Below are 12,905 nucleotides of genomic sequence, written 5' to 3' on the forward strand. Positions count from 1 at the left end.
GGCCACAGCAAACTTAAGCCGGGATGCGTAATACAGGCTTTGACTTTGGCTGGTCGCAGTCAAGAATGGAATGCTTCCTCAATACGCCACACGGGTCGATGAAAACATTTTGCTAACTGAAATAATCGAATCTCTATTTTAGGAAGTAATTAATGAAAAAAAGACAATGAAACATCTGACAGAACGTGCCTAAATCGTGTATCGTCATTAATTTCTTCATTTTACTTCACATATGAAGTAGAACGGTAGGAAATAAGAGCAGTGACATCCTGTCCCTAAACCTCGGGAATAGAAGAGAAGGCGACAGTAATATATACGATCTTATTCGCCATGATGATGCATTTATCTTGGAAATTAATCTGAATCATTTATCCAGCAGCTAACACTGAAAATCATTTACTAAAACAATATCGGATTCCAAATGTCAAAACTCGTTATCAAATGTCTCTTTTATAGGAAAGCTAGCAATACCTCTGAAAATCTTTATATGTTGTAGCTGACCCGGCAAACGTTGTTCTGGCATATAAATTATCTCTAGTCTATAAGAATAATGTGTACGTATAACACAATGTTATAGGCCGAAAACTATATAGGAAGTGAGAAAAGGCTTGGGGAAGTCCGGCAGTATCGGCCACTGTTAGTTCTAGCGTTTCTACGGTAGATCGCGCGGATTTAACAATTGCTGCCGATACACGGCTCGTCCATGAGCATACAAACATAGCGGCAATTTCGTGTCGAAACGTGTTCGCCAGCATTAAGAATACGATTTTTATCATACGTAAAAATATTGTACGATTAAATTCTTTTAGAGGAACAAAGAAGGGCAGGGGAACTTCTTTGTTCCAATAAAAGAATTTGATCGTACGATATATTTCCGTACGATAAAATTCGATGCGTGTGCGCTAGGCCTAAATGTCGGTTTGGTGAATGACGGGTGCAACCTAGTTAAACTTCTCAGTCTAGTTACGTCGATTCAAAGAGGGATATTCGAGTCGTTGCCTTTGGTACGTTTTCTTCAATTACCTATCAATCGAATAGTGAAAGACTATCACCGGTAGACACCTGTCGGGGATAACTGATCAAGTGACAATTGATCAGTTATCGACCGGGGTTGAAAATTATTAAATTACTAAAATCGCTATTAAAAAAATAGAGGTTGGTGGTAGAAGAGAGAAAATTTAGGGTTGCGTGTATTTTGTAATGTCACACCACAAAAAAAACGAAAATAAAAAGTTCTGTCCAAAAGAAAAAAGAAAAAAAATTTTCTGGTGGACCACCCTTATCACTTATGGGTACGAAAAATAGATTACGACCGATTTTCAGACCTACCGAATATACATGTAAAATTTCATCAGAATCGATCGAATTGTTTCGGAGGAGTATGGCAACTAACACTGTGACACGAGAATTTTATATATAAGGACAAGAAGGCTAATAAAATAATAGTTTATACAAGATGTTAAACGTAAATATTCTCAAAATAAAATGCTTACATAGACCACTTGTTAGGCTCCCTGAAACTAGCCGTCTACCATCATTCTAATGTATGAACACCTTGCTTAGTTGAAAAGCAGTATCAGAAAAAAAGTTACGCGGTCAAAGAAGAATCCGGTAGATACTCCTTAGTGTGTGTACCGATGAATCCGTCTCGTGACCTACTGTGATTTCCTTGAAAAACGACTGACGCAACAGCAGTGTTAGAAAAGGCCAGCATCTGCACCAATCCAAGGCTCTAAAATGATGTATCATTAGCGCTGATTAGCAGTAACGCACTAGAACGTGTGATGTTTAAAAACATCATAGCCTTCACCCGAGGTCTCCAACCATTTCTATGCAACTAACGCAAATGTACATAGACCAGCGTTGTGAAACACCGATTACTCTCTGGTTTTGGTATTGTAAGAGTTAGCAGTTTCGTCTATTCCGAATTTCGTTGATAAGTAACAGAAAACAGGCCCTGTGTTTCTTTAGTCTTCTGAAATAATGTCTTACAGATTTGCTACTTTTCAAATCACGTGCACAAAAATAGGTTGTATGTTTCTAATGCTAATTTATAGCGATACTTATATAGTCAGATATGTTGATATATAACGGTGCTATTTATGATATCCCCTTTCTTTTCGTAATACAACCCGCTGACGATCAAATAGTTTAGAGTGCGTTGTGTACTTGCTGAAGAAGTAATTGATTAGCTCAGACAATTAGTGATTTAAATACGTGAAAGATTTATGTATCTTGGATGATTTGCATATTTATAAAAGCATAAATTCTCTATTACATTCAGTTTACTAATGATTCCACTTAAATTGTTCAGCAATCTTAGCATAATCGTCACGTACACAGTATGTAAGAGCTTCAATTTTGATCGCTCACTGATGTCCACAGCATAAAAATCTCTAAATAATTGGCCATTGACAGATACGACGTCTTCAATAACAGATTTAAACGGGTGAATAACACTGGTTTCCATTCGCGAGGTCTATTCGCCGCCTGGCCATACAATTTTATGCTTTGTGGTTTCTTAAAATCATATAACGCTAACGCTGTTAGAGTTCTTTCAGAAAAGTGCATACCTTATTGCGTCCTCTGTTATTGTCCAATTACAACTGCTATTCTATAGCTGTATTGAGGGGACGGGGAGCTCTACTATTTACTTCTTCATTTCCAGTAACGACAATTTGTACTGCCAGCCGCAAAATAAAGGCTGGCTCGCGCTGACGTTGTAATTATGTTTTATTTTGTTTTTCTGTGTCATTACGCAGTTTTTGCCTAGGAGGCTGTGGCTGCGAGAAATTGTTTCCTTTCATTTACTGGTTTCAGACTAAGTCATCACGGCCATTAATGACGAGCTACTATCTAACTATCTGCATAGTAAATGGCAGGACGTAGGCGGTTTTTCATCTATAAGCAGTATGTGCGTATAAACTTTATTGAAAGTGTCTGTGAGTTAAACAGAGATGTAGCAAGGAAACAATCCTCGGGGAATGTATGTGGCTGACTAAACGCCCACTGCTGATCGTAGATCTTACAGTTTTCTGTTAGTCATCCACGTCTCCTCTGCTCGCCTCACTACCGCTACTACTCTTTTACATTTTCGGATTCCACACAGACTCTCTGGTTAGTCGTACAGATCAGTTTCTTTTCAGATGGAGACTGGGAAAGGTTGAATATTTTGTGTAATGATTTATTTAAGATCCAAGAGAGGATAAGCTCTGAGATGTATCCATGTGGCAGGTTATAGCAGAATGCTGTCGATCAGGAATAGAATTGAAAAGGAAGGAATAACAGAATTCAACTACTTAACGACAGAGAAAAGTCATTACAGACAGTGCCATTAGAGGATACCTACCCTAGGTATGTTTAGGTTCAAATGGTACAAATGGCTCTGAGCACTATGGGACTTAACAGCTGAGGTCATCAGTCCCCTAGAACTTAGAACTACTTAAACCTAACTAATCTAAGGACATCACACACATCCATGCCCAAGGCAGTATTCGAACCTGTGACCATAGCAGTCGTGCGGTTCCAGACTGATTTGCCTAGAACCGCTCAGCCATTCCAGCCGGCATATGTTCAGGGAACTATACTGACATTTGCCTGTTGTTATTTGAGGGGGACTGTGAGAAACATGTATTAGAAATCTGAGATTGGGTTTGAAAACTATTCCTCTCGAATGCGAATTTAGTATGTTACGCACTGCGTCATCTCGACCTTGCCACTTTCGTAATTGGGTAGTGAATGGCGCTGACACATGGAGAACCCAAATTATCAGTAGATATTTTGTTGAAACTGGGTCCACTGCTTTCTGAAAATCTATGCATTGTAGACAAAGTAGCGATGCAAACTCATTGCTCAATTCTGTATTTTTTTTAACGAATTGCTCGAAAATAAATAAAGTACAGTCTTCCCTGTCTCCAGCAGTCCGGCACAGGCTGAGTTATTTTCCCGCCATTTTTCCCCTCCAGACCGCCATGGGATGAAAGTGCGCTCTGGTGGCAGTACTGTGTACTAGGTCAGTTGGACTCCGGACCTCATAATGGACACAGTGGATGGAGGTACTGCCTCGAATTGCTTAAATAAACACTGCATGCAAAATAAAGACTTATGTCCATCCTATCCAGCAGAGGCTGAGCCCTTTCCCAGCCAATTTCTGGGAAGAGGTGGCAGTTGGATGACTTAGGTTAGTGGAGGTAGATCAAGGGACCTCTTTTTCCGCCATTTTCTTAGGTTAGTGGAGGTAGACATGGTGAGTTGCATTGTTCTGCTGGAATTTGAACTTCCCGCCATTTTGTGGGGAGGGGGGGGGGATGGGGTTAGGTTAGTGGAGGTAGCCCAGTTGACTTATCTTCCCGCCAAAATTTGAACTTCTCACCATGACATCATTGCGACGTTGCCATATCTATCACCGCCATCTTGAATAAATTTGGCAACAGTGGAGAGTGAGGTGACGTCCTTATTGCTCTACTACTGATGGAGGTGGCTGCAGTAAGATAGACGGAGTTCAGAAAAGCTACTGATTACCCATCAAGCTAGAGAAGGTACAGGTGTGTACCCTAATCCAGTGGACGCACTCTGGTGTCGATCCACTGCGTCTTCGCATCATTGGAGCGTCGTAGCGTCGTGGCGGCGGTCATTCGTGAAGGTGCCACACGCCGCTGGAAGAGAACGTACCGAGTAGCGCCAGCTGAAGGTAGCGCAGCAATCTTGCATGCCGGAGCGACTGCACTAAGCACCCCAACGGCGTCGAACCTCGGACACCAAGGAGCATCGCCAGCGGCTGGCTGAAGGAAGCTGTCTGACCTGACACACACGTCCACTCCTCTCCATCGCCGAACTATTCACTGACCCCTTAACTGCTGGAGGCAGCTACCGGGTGGTTGTAATTAAAGTTGCAACTACTCACGGAGGTCCAGCGTGGGCTATAAACATCGTATGGCAGCGAAACTTGGTATATACAGGGTGTCCCATTTATCTTGACCACCCTAAATAACTGTTTGTCCAGATGCAAATTTCAAAATGTTTCAAGCAAATGTTCTTTAGCTGTCAGGAGGACATCAATTAGCATGATTGCCTGCGTTGTAGCTTTGTTTGTTTACAAAGATATGAACAGCGGTATGACTTTTTTAAATGGCACCCTGTATTTTTTTATTCGGTAAATTCGGTAATTTCCTGTCCTAAAGACCTATTCAAAAATGTATCACAGTGTACCATTCACTGAAAAACAACGTTATTAATTACATAACACAACATTGACGTTGACGCTCCCAGCGCTTAGTGCAGGTACTCGGGGTTATGGAACACATCCACGTGCTGACGATGACAGAAGACATATGTGAACATAAGTAGAATGCGCACCCGTCATTCCGCCAACCATCGTGAGTTGAAGAGCGGTGTGAATAGAATGTACACCAACGAAGAGAAGGTAGAAATGCTACTCATCTGTGAGGAATGTAAGTTAGCAGAACAGTAATTGCAATAATGTTTTCCTATGTACGAGTACATTTTGTACAGTAGTTTAGTCCTTTTAAATACTGTTGTGTAGAGTAGGCATACAGTAAAGGCTGTCCTTCGAACAAACTGCATCGACATAACGTTTCTTTCATTGTTGTTGTTGTTGAAGGTAGGCGAAATGCTACGCAGACAGCAGAACTGTACAGAGAACGATATCCTGACAAGAACCTGTCTTCCCGACGGATGTTTTCTCGTCTTGTTGCGACGCTTCAGGAAACGGGAAGTTTCAACCAACGACAACGCAATCGTCGTAGAACTCGCACAGATGAAGCTGCCGAAGTTACTGTTCTCGCTTCCGTTGCTATGAATACACATGTGAGCACACCACCGCTTGAACACGAGATTGGCATTCCTAAAACCAGTGTACATCGTATTCTTACACGTCACAGGTTCCATCCTTACCATGTACACCTACATCAAGAATTGCATGGGAATGATTTTCAGACTCGTGTACAGTTCTGTCAGTGGGCACAGCAGCAAAGCCTCGCCAACCCAAACTTCTTCTCTAATGTTCCTTCTCAAACAGGGCAGGTAAATACAAGGAACATGCATTATTGGTCCAGCGACAACCCACGATGGCTTAGACAGGTGGAACATCAGCGCCAATGGAGAGTTAACGTCTGGTATGGGATGTTTGGTACTACAATTATTGGCCCTTACTTCATCAATGGTAGTCTAAACGGCACAGTTTATGCCAACTTCCCCAGACGAATTGTTCCTCCTATTCTGGATGAAGTGCCGCTAAGAACCAGAATGCTTATGTGATATCCACTCGATGGATGTCCAGCACATAATGCCTTGCGTGCACGTCGTGTTCTGAACCAAAGGTATCCTGCCAGATGGATTGGTCGAGGAGGAACAGTTACTTGGCCTTCTAGGTCTCCTGATTTAAACCCTCTGGACCGTTTTCTTTGTGGATGCGTTGAAGACTTTGTCTATCGCGATATTCCAGTAACTCCAGAGGGCAAGCAGGAACGTATCGTGATTGCTTGTAATTCTATTCAGGAGGCAACACTGGAAGCAGTAAATCATTCAACGAGTGCACCAGTGTATCGGTGTCCAGGGTCACCCCTCTGAGCACCTTCGAATGTTCTACTCCTGGGCAATGGTACAGAAGAGTCAAAGTCAATTTTGTGTTGTGTTTTTACTTGGTTTTCATTAGCCTTCTGACAACTCAGGCAAGTGGACGAGTTTGTGATCCCGGGCTCAAAGTCAGTGTTGTGTTACGTAATTAATAACGTTGTGTTTCAGTGAGTGGTACACTGTGATACATTTTTGAATAGGTCTTTAGGAGAGTTTTAAAATATAAAATAGATGACCAGATTTCAATATTTTCAAAAGGTGGGCATAAAGTACCTTCACCCCCTCCCCCCTCCCTCCGATTGGTATTTGCTTCGGCATGTCGCCCATCAGTATAACGTCATTTATAAATGCAAGGAAAAATTCATCCGCACCAGAGAATAGTTTCACGCCTTTATTAGTCCATTTTCGTGCAATCAAATAAAGTAAGTAATTGACGCCAAATTTGGTTACAATGGTATATTCAGTTGAGTTCTAGTTTAAAATGTTCAGCACATTCTTCCGATTTCAGTTATTTTGGGGAATTTCGAAAACTGAGGACAAAATATATTAAACTGAGGAAATTTGTCGTCTTCAATCACTTTTAAATGAAATGAGGACAAAACATGAAAATTGAGGACTGCCCCCAGAAAATGAGGACGTCTGGTCACCTTAGTTTAATGATTAAAAGTATAAGACAAGGTTTGCATTGTCGTGTCGTTGGATGTTGGTGATGGTGGAGGGAGCATATCGCGGTGACCGATGGTAGTAAAAAAGAGGGGGTGTCATTTTCCAGTTCTAGCCTCGGACTGCAAAACTCCTAGCAACGGCGCTGTGTAGAATTCTCACACGTGTTGGCAGATATTTCTATTTCTTACACGAGGTATAGCAGAATCTTGCAGAAACAAACCACATTAAAATGCAGTTGCTGAATGAGAAACCCGCTGCGTAATCGTTTAATACAGTATATAGATTACGTTAATTGTCGCTAAGTTACTGCTACCTGCTTTGTGTGACTGCGCTGAAATATTAATCATTTGTCCATCCAGACATCAAGTTGGCATGTAATGTAAACATTTGTTTCCTGCCTCCTTCGCAGTGTGGCAGTGTTAATTGCCAGCAATGTAGATAACAAACCAACTCTGCAATTAGGCCCAGAGGACTGCGAGACGCCCACAGACCGCCATGTCGTCATCCGCCATACAGCGCCAGTTGAATGCGCTATGGAGGGTAAGCACACATTTGTCCCGGATATTTCCGGCTTTGCAGACATTGGGGTTGCTACTTGTCACTAGAGTAGCTTCTCAGGTACCCTTCCAAGTCTGAGTACATCCCGTTCCAGTCTTCCCACCAAAGAAACATCGAGATCTTCCTCTTGACAGTCGGCCATACTGACCTCTCAGCTAGAGAGGTGGATCCTGTTCAGTAGATGACTTATGAAAATGAGTCAACTTGTCCGAATGCAAGTCAAGTGGTTTAGATATTGCACCACCTTCCTAGATGTCCACCTCCAAACTTTTATGATGTGTCAGGTATGTATCTGAACCAAGTGACGAGTGCTTGTGCAAGGCCGTGTTGTGTCGGTTGAATATAAAAGGAAGAGGTAGAATGAAATCAGATGTCCTATCGAACAGAGCCGAGGGCGCTGCCGACCTCATCCACGTTTTATGGTAGTTGATATCATTCCGTGAAAAATTACGGAAATGTTTGGAATTGTACGTAAGATTTTAGGGCAAACTCTTGTAGTCACGAACTTAATGCCACCACTTCTTCTCCTCTTGCCGATGAAATACTACCAATGAAAATTTCGTTCAATCGAGATTTGAAATGTCTACCTCTCAAGGGAATCACCATCACAATAGTGTGCTCCAGTGAGCTCGGCTAACGAGAAATGTTTGGCGTAAATACTTTGATGTAAACGATGATACGAGACTTTATGTCCGTCATACACTGGTATGCCAATATATTAATGCAAGATCTAGTGCCGTCTGTTGGCGTTGCGAGCATGCGCCGTGTTAAGGAAAAAGTAAATACGGAGTCCGCCTCGATAGCTCAGTGGCCAGCGCGCCGGAATGCTTAGATTCCCGGCTGGCGCGGAGATTTTCTCCGCTGAGGGACTGGGTGTCGTGTTGTCTTCATCGTCCTATCATCCCCATCGACGCGCAAGTCGCCGAAGTGGCGTCAACTGAAAAGACTTGCACCAGGCTGCCGATCTACCCGACGGGAGGCGCTCGCCACACGACATTTCATTTTAGTAAATATTGAGACAAGATGAAAGGGTAATAATTCTAGCGACAATAAGGATCGCAAATGGTGAAATCCACTGACATAAGCGACTTTGAGCAAAGGCAAATTTTTATGGCAAAGCGCACGGGAACTAGCACCTCGGAAACGGTGAAGCTGGTATGCTGTTCGTGTACTGTTGTCGTCATCATCTACGGAGTGTGGTTCGAGGCGGTGAAACTAAGAGTAGGCGAGAAGATGTTTGACGTCCACACCTCATCACAGAACATCGAGAACGGAGGTTTGCCCACTCCGTAAAGCAGCATAGGCGGCCAAGTGCGAAAGATGTAGAAGGTCTGACGACAGAGTAAAATACCGATGCAGGCACAAGTGTTGCGGAGCATAACGTCGAGAACACGGGGCTCTCTACCTGTTCCCAAGTTAACCCAACTAAATCGTCAATTACCGTCGCATTGGATACGGTATCGTGGACACTGGATCGCAGATCAATGGAAACGTGTCGGCCGGTCGGATGACTCATGTTTTTTGTTACACCAGGTGACGGTCGTGTCCAGATATGCCGTCACCCAGGCGCACGGCTGCACCGAATCACGACCATAAGCCGATGCTATGGTGGACACCACGGCAGCTGTGGACGATATGAACCTTATTGCGGACCACCTGCATCCCTTCACACTTGATTTCTTCCCAACTGGCGATGCTATCTTCCAGTGGGATAACTGTCCGCGTCTCAAATAAGGTTCAAAATGGTTCAAATGGCTCTGAGCACTATGGGACTTAACATCTGAGGTCATCAGTCCCCTAGAATTTAGAACTACTTAAACCTAACTAACCTAAGGACATCACACACATCCATGCCCGAGGTAGGATTCGAACCTGCGACCGTAGCGGTCACGCGGTCCCAGACCGAAGCGCCTAGAACCGCATGGCCACACTGGCCGGCTTTGACTGTGTGAAGCAAGTGTAGATGGCACAAAGAAGAAGGGCGATTGCGCTGGGAGATTGCGGCGTGAGTGGAATAACCAAATATCCTATGTGAATAAACAGCAAACCAGTTTCTTTAAGAAACAACTTTTAACGCAACTAGTGTACTGTTTCTTCACAGAGACATTCTTCGGAAACAGTTGCTGAAACTGGTGAGCAAACAAAAATCTAAATGACAACATTGGTCTTTGCGGTTGGCGGAGACGTATGAGGGGAAATGCTGACGTAATCGGCGCTACCAACAGAAATGGCAACGTTTTACTTCACAACGCAATTTTGACACTGCAAGTGGTAGGTCGCTAGCGAAAAAAATAAAAAGAACAGGGAAGTTGACATCAAGTGTTCGAGACAAATCCATATGTGTCTAAACCGAACAATGGACCCCTCGGACACCTTTTATTGTACCACCTACCTGCAGTTACCAATGTGGTTATCGCTAAGCGTGAACATGCATCGTTTTCATTTCAATTCTTGCTCTAAGAGGGATAAGCAGGCTGCTAGTTTGTTGATACACGTAATATCTCATAATAAATCAATACCTAAATATACGGCTCTAAAACTAGCAGTATACTTAAAATGTGCAGTTGATTTTTTTTCAGTTACGTCGATATTTTTTCCTTCGACGTATCGATCATGGCAGATAAGGACGTTCTTTTTTAAATATCGATACATCGGATTCCCGATATTTTTTAAAATGTCAGCAGTCCTGGTCACAAAGCCAGAATCGTACTCTAGGCGCTCAGTCCGGAACAGCAGGTTCGAATCCTGCCTCGGGCATGGATGTGTGTGATGTCCTTAGGTTAGTTAGGTTTAAGTAGTTCTAAGTTCTAGGGGACTGATGACCACAGATGTTAAGTCCCATAGTCCTCAGAGCCATTTGAACCATTTGAACCAGAATCGTACTGCAATGGTTTGAACCATCTAATTCACCAGATGCGAACGCGACGGAAAGTACGTAGTACGCTATCGGGCGCCAGCTCCGCTACCAAAACCCACTGTCTCGTACTTTACGGGAATTTCGTGACCTCTGCGTAGACATCTGGTGCCGCATAGCTCCGGAAAACTTACCAAGCGCTTGTTAAATCTATGTTACGGACAGTCGCTACTTCATTGTTATATTAAAGAGGGGTAAGCTATTAAGCGGTTGCTGGTATTGCTTCGGCTCATCAGAGTATGTGTGATTACTGACTACAGAACTAATCAATCTAGTCCGCATTGCTGAAGATCTTTGTAATACCTGTCCGTCCTCTAGAAAAGGGTAAGAGGCGAAACAATGCGCGCGAATTCGTGTCAGTAATCTATTGCGCGATAGCTTTTATTGTAGCTATAAACAAGGGCTTATATTAGTTTCAGACAGCCGTCTTATTAAATCTTGTTCCACAAAAGGTCTTTCGTGCTTGGATGAGTCGAGCTGTTAGGCAAGAGATGGGCCGAGGCATGCCGGCTGTTGCAAGCCAAAGGCCGCGCCGCGCTTCCTTGGACGACTGCTGTGCCCTGCAGAGAACGATGGCCGCACGCTTCCTTGCCTCGCTGCACAGTTTTCTTTTAAATACTTTAGGCCTGAAATGTGTGTGAATATTTTTTCCCTTCTAGGCTGGTGACTGAAATTATATTTTTAACTCTGAAAACGCTGATCAGAATGATAACGAGGCATTTAGACATATCTCTTTGTATTCCAATATACAGGGTGTTACAAAAAGGTACGGCCAAACTTTCAGGAAACATTCCTCACACACAAATAAAGAAAACATGTTATGTGGACATGTGTCCGGAAACGCTTAATTTCCATGTTGGAAGTATGTACTGTAATTCCTCGATTCACCGCCAGTTGGCCCAATTGAAGGAAGGTAATGTTGACTTGGGTGCTTGTGTTGACAAGCGACTCATTTCTCTACAGTACTAGCATCAAGCACATCAGTACGTAGCATCAACAGGTTAGTGTTCATCACGAACGTGGTTTTGCAGTCAGTGCAATGTTTACAAATGCGGAGTTGGCAGATGCCCATTTGATGTATGGATTAGCACGGGGCAGTAGCCGTGGCGCGGTACGTTTCTATCGAGACAGATTTCCAGAACGATTTCCCGACAGGAAGACGTTCGAAGCAATTGATCGGCGTCTTAGGGAGCACGGAACATTCCAGCCTATGACTCGCGACTGGGGAAGACCTAGAACGACGAGGACACCTGCAATGGACGAGGAAATTCTTCGTGCAGTTGACGATAACCCTAATGTCAGCGTCAGAGAAGTTGCTGCTGTACAAGGTAACGTTGACCACGTCACTGTATGGAGAGTGTTATGGGAGAACCAGTTGTTTCTGTACCATGTACAGCGTGTGCAGGCACTATCAGCAGCTGATTGGCCTCCACGGGTACACTTCTGCGAATGGTTCATCCAACAATGTGTGAATCTTCATTTCAGTGCAAATGTTCTCTTTATGGTTGAGGCTTCATTCCAACGTGATCAAATTGTAAATTTTCACAATCAACATGTGTGGGATGACGAGAATCCGCACGCAATTGTGCAATCACGTCATCAACACAGATTTTCTGTGAACGTTTGGGCAGGCATTGATGGTGATGTCTTGATTGGGCCCCATGTTCTTCCACCTACGCTCAATGGAGCACGTTGTCATGATTTCATACGGGATACTCTACCTGTGCTGCTAGAACATGTGCCTGTACAAGTACGACACAACATGTGGTTCATGCACGATGGAGCTCCTGCACATTTCAGTCGAAGTGTTCGTACGCTTCTCAACAACAGATTCGGTGACCGATGGATTGGTAGAGGCGGACCAATTCCATGGCCTCCACCCTCTCCTGACCTCAACCCTCTTGACTTTCATTTATGGGGGCATTTGAAAGCTCTTGTCTACGCAACCCCGGTACCAAATGTAGAGACTCTTCGTGCTCGTATTGTGGACGACTGTGATAAAATACGCCATTCTCCAGGGCTGCATCACCGCATCAGGGATTCCATGCGACGGAGGGTGGATGCATGTATCCTCGCTAACGGAGGACATTTTGAAAATTTCCTGTAACAAAGTGTTTGAAGTCACGCTGGTACGTTCTGTTGCTGTGTGTTTCCATTCCATGATTAATGTGAT

Source organism: Schistocerca serialis, chromosome 3 (assembly GCF_023864345.2).
Source record: "Schistocerca serialis cubense isolate TAMUIC-IGC-003099 chromosome 3, iqSchSeri2.2, whole genome shotgun sequence".
NCBI lineage: Eukaryota > Metazoa > Arthropoda > Insecta > Orthoptera > Acrididae > Schistocerca > Schistocerca serialis.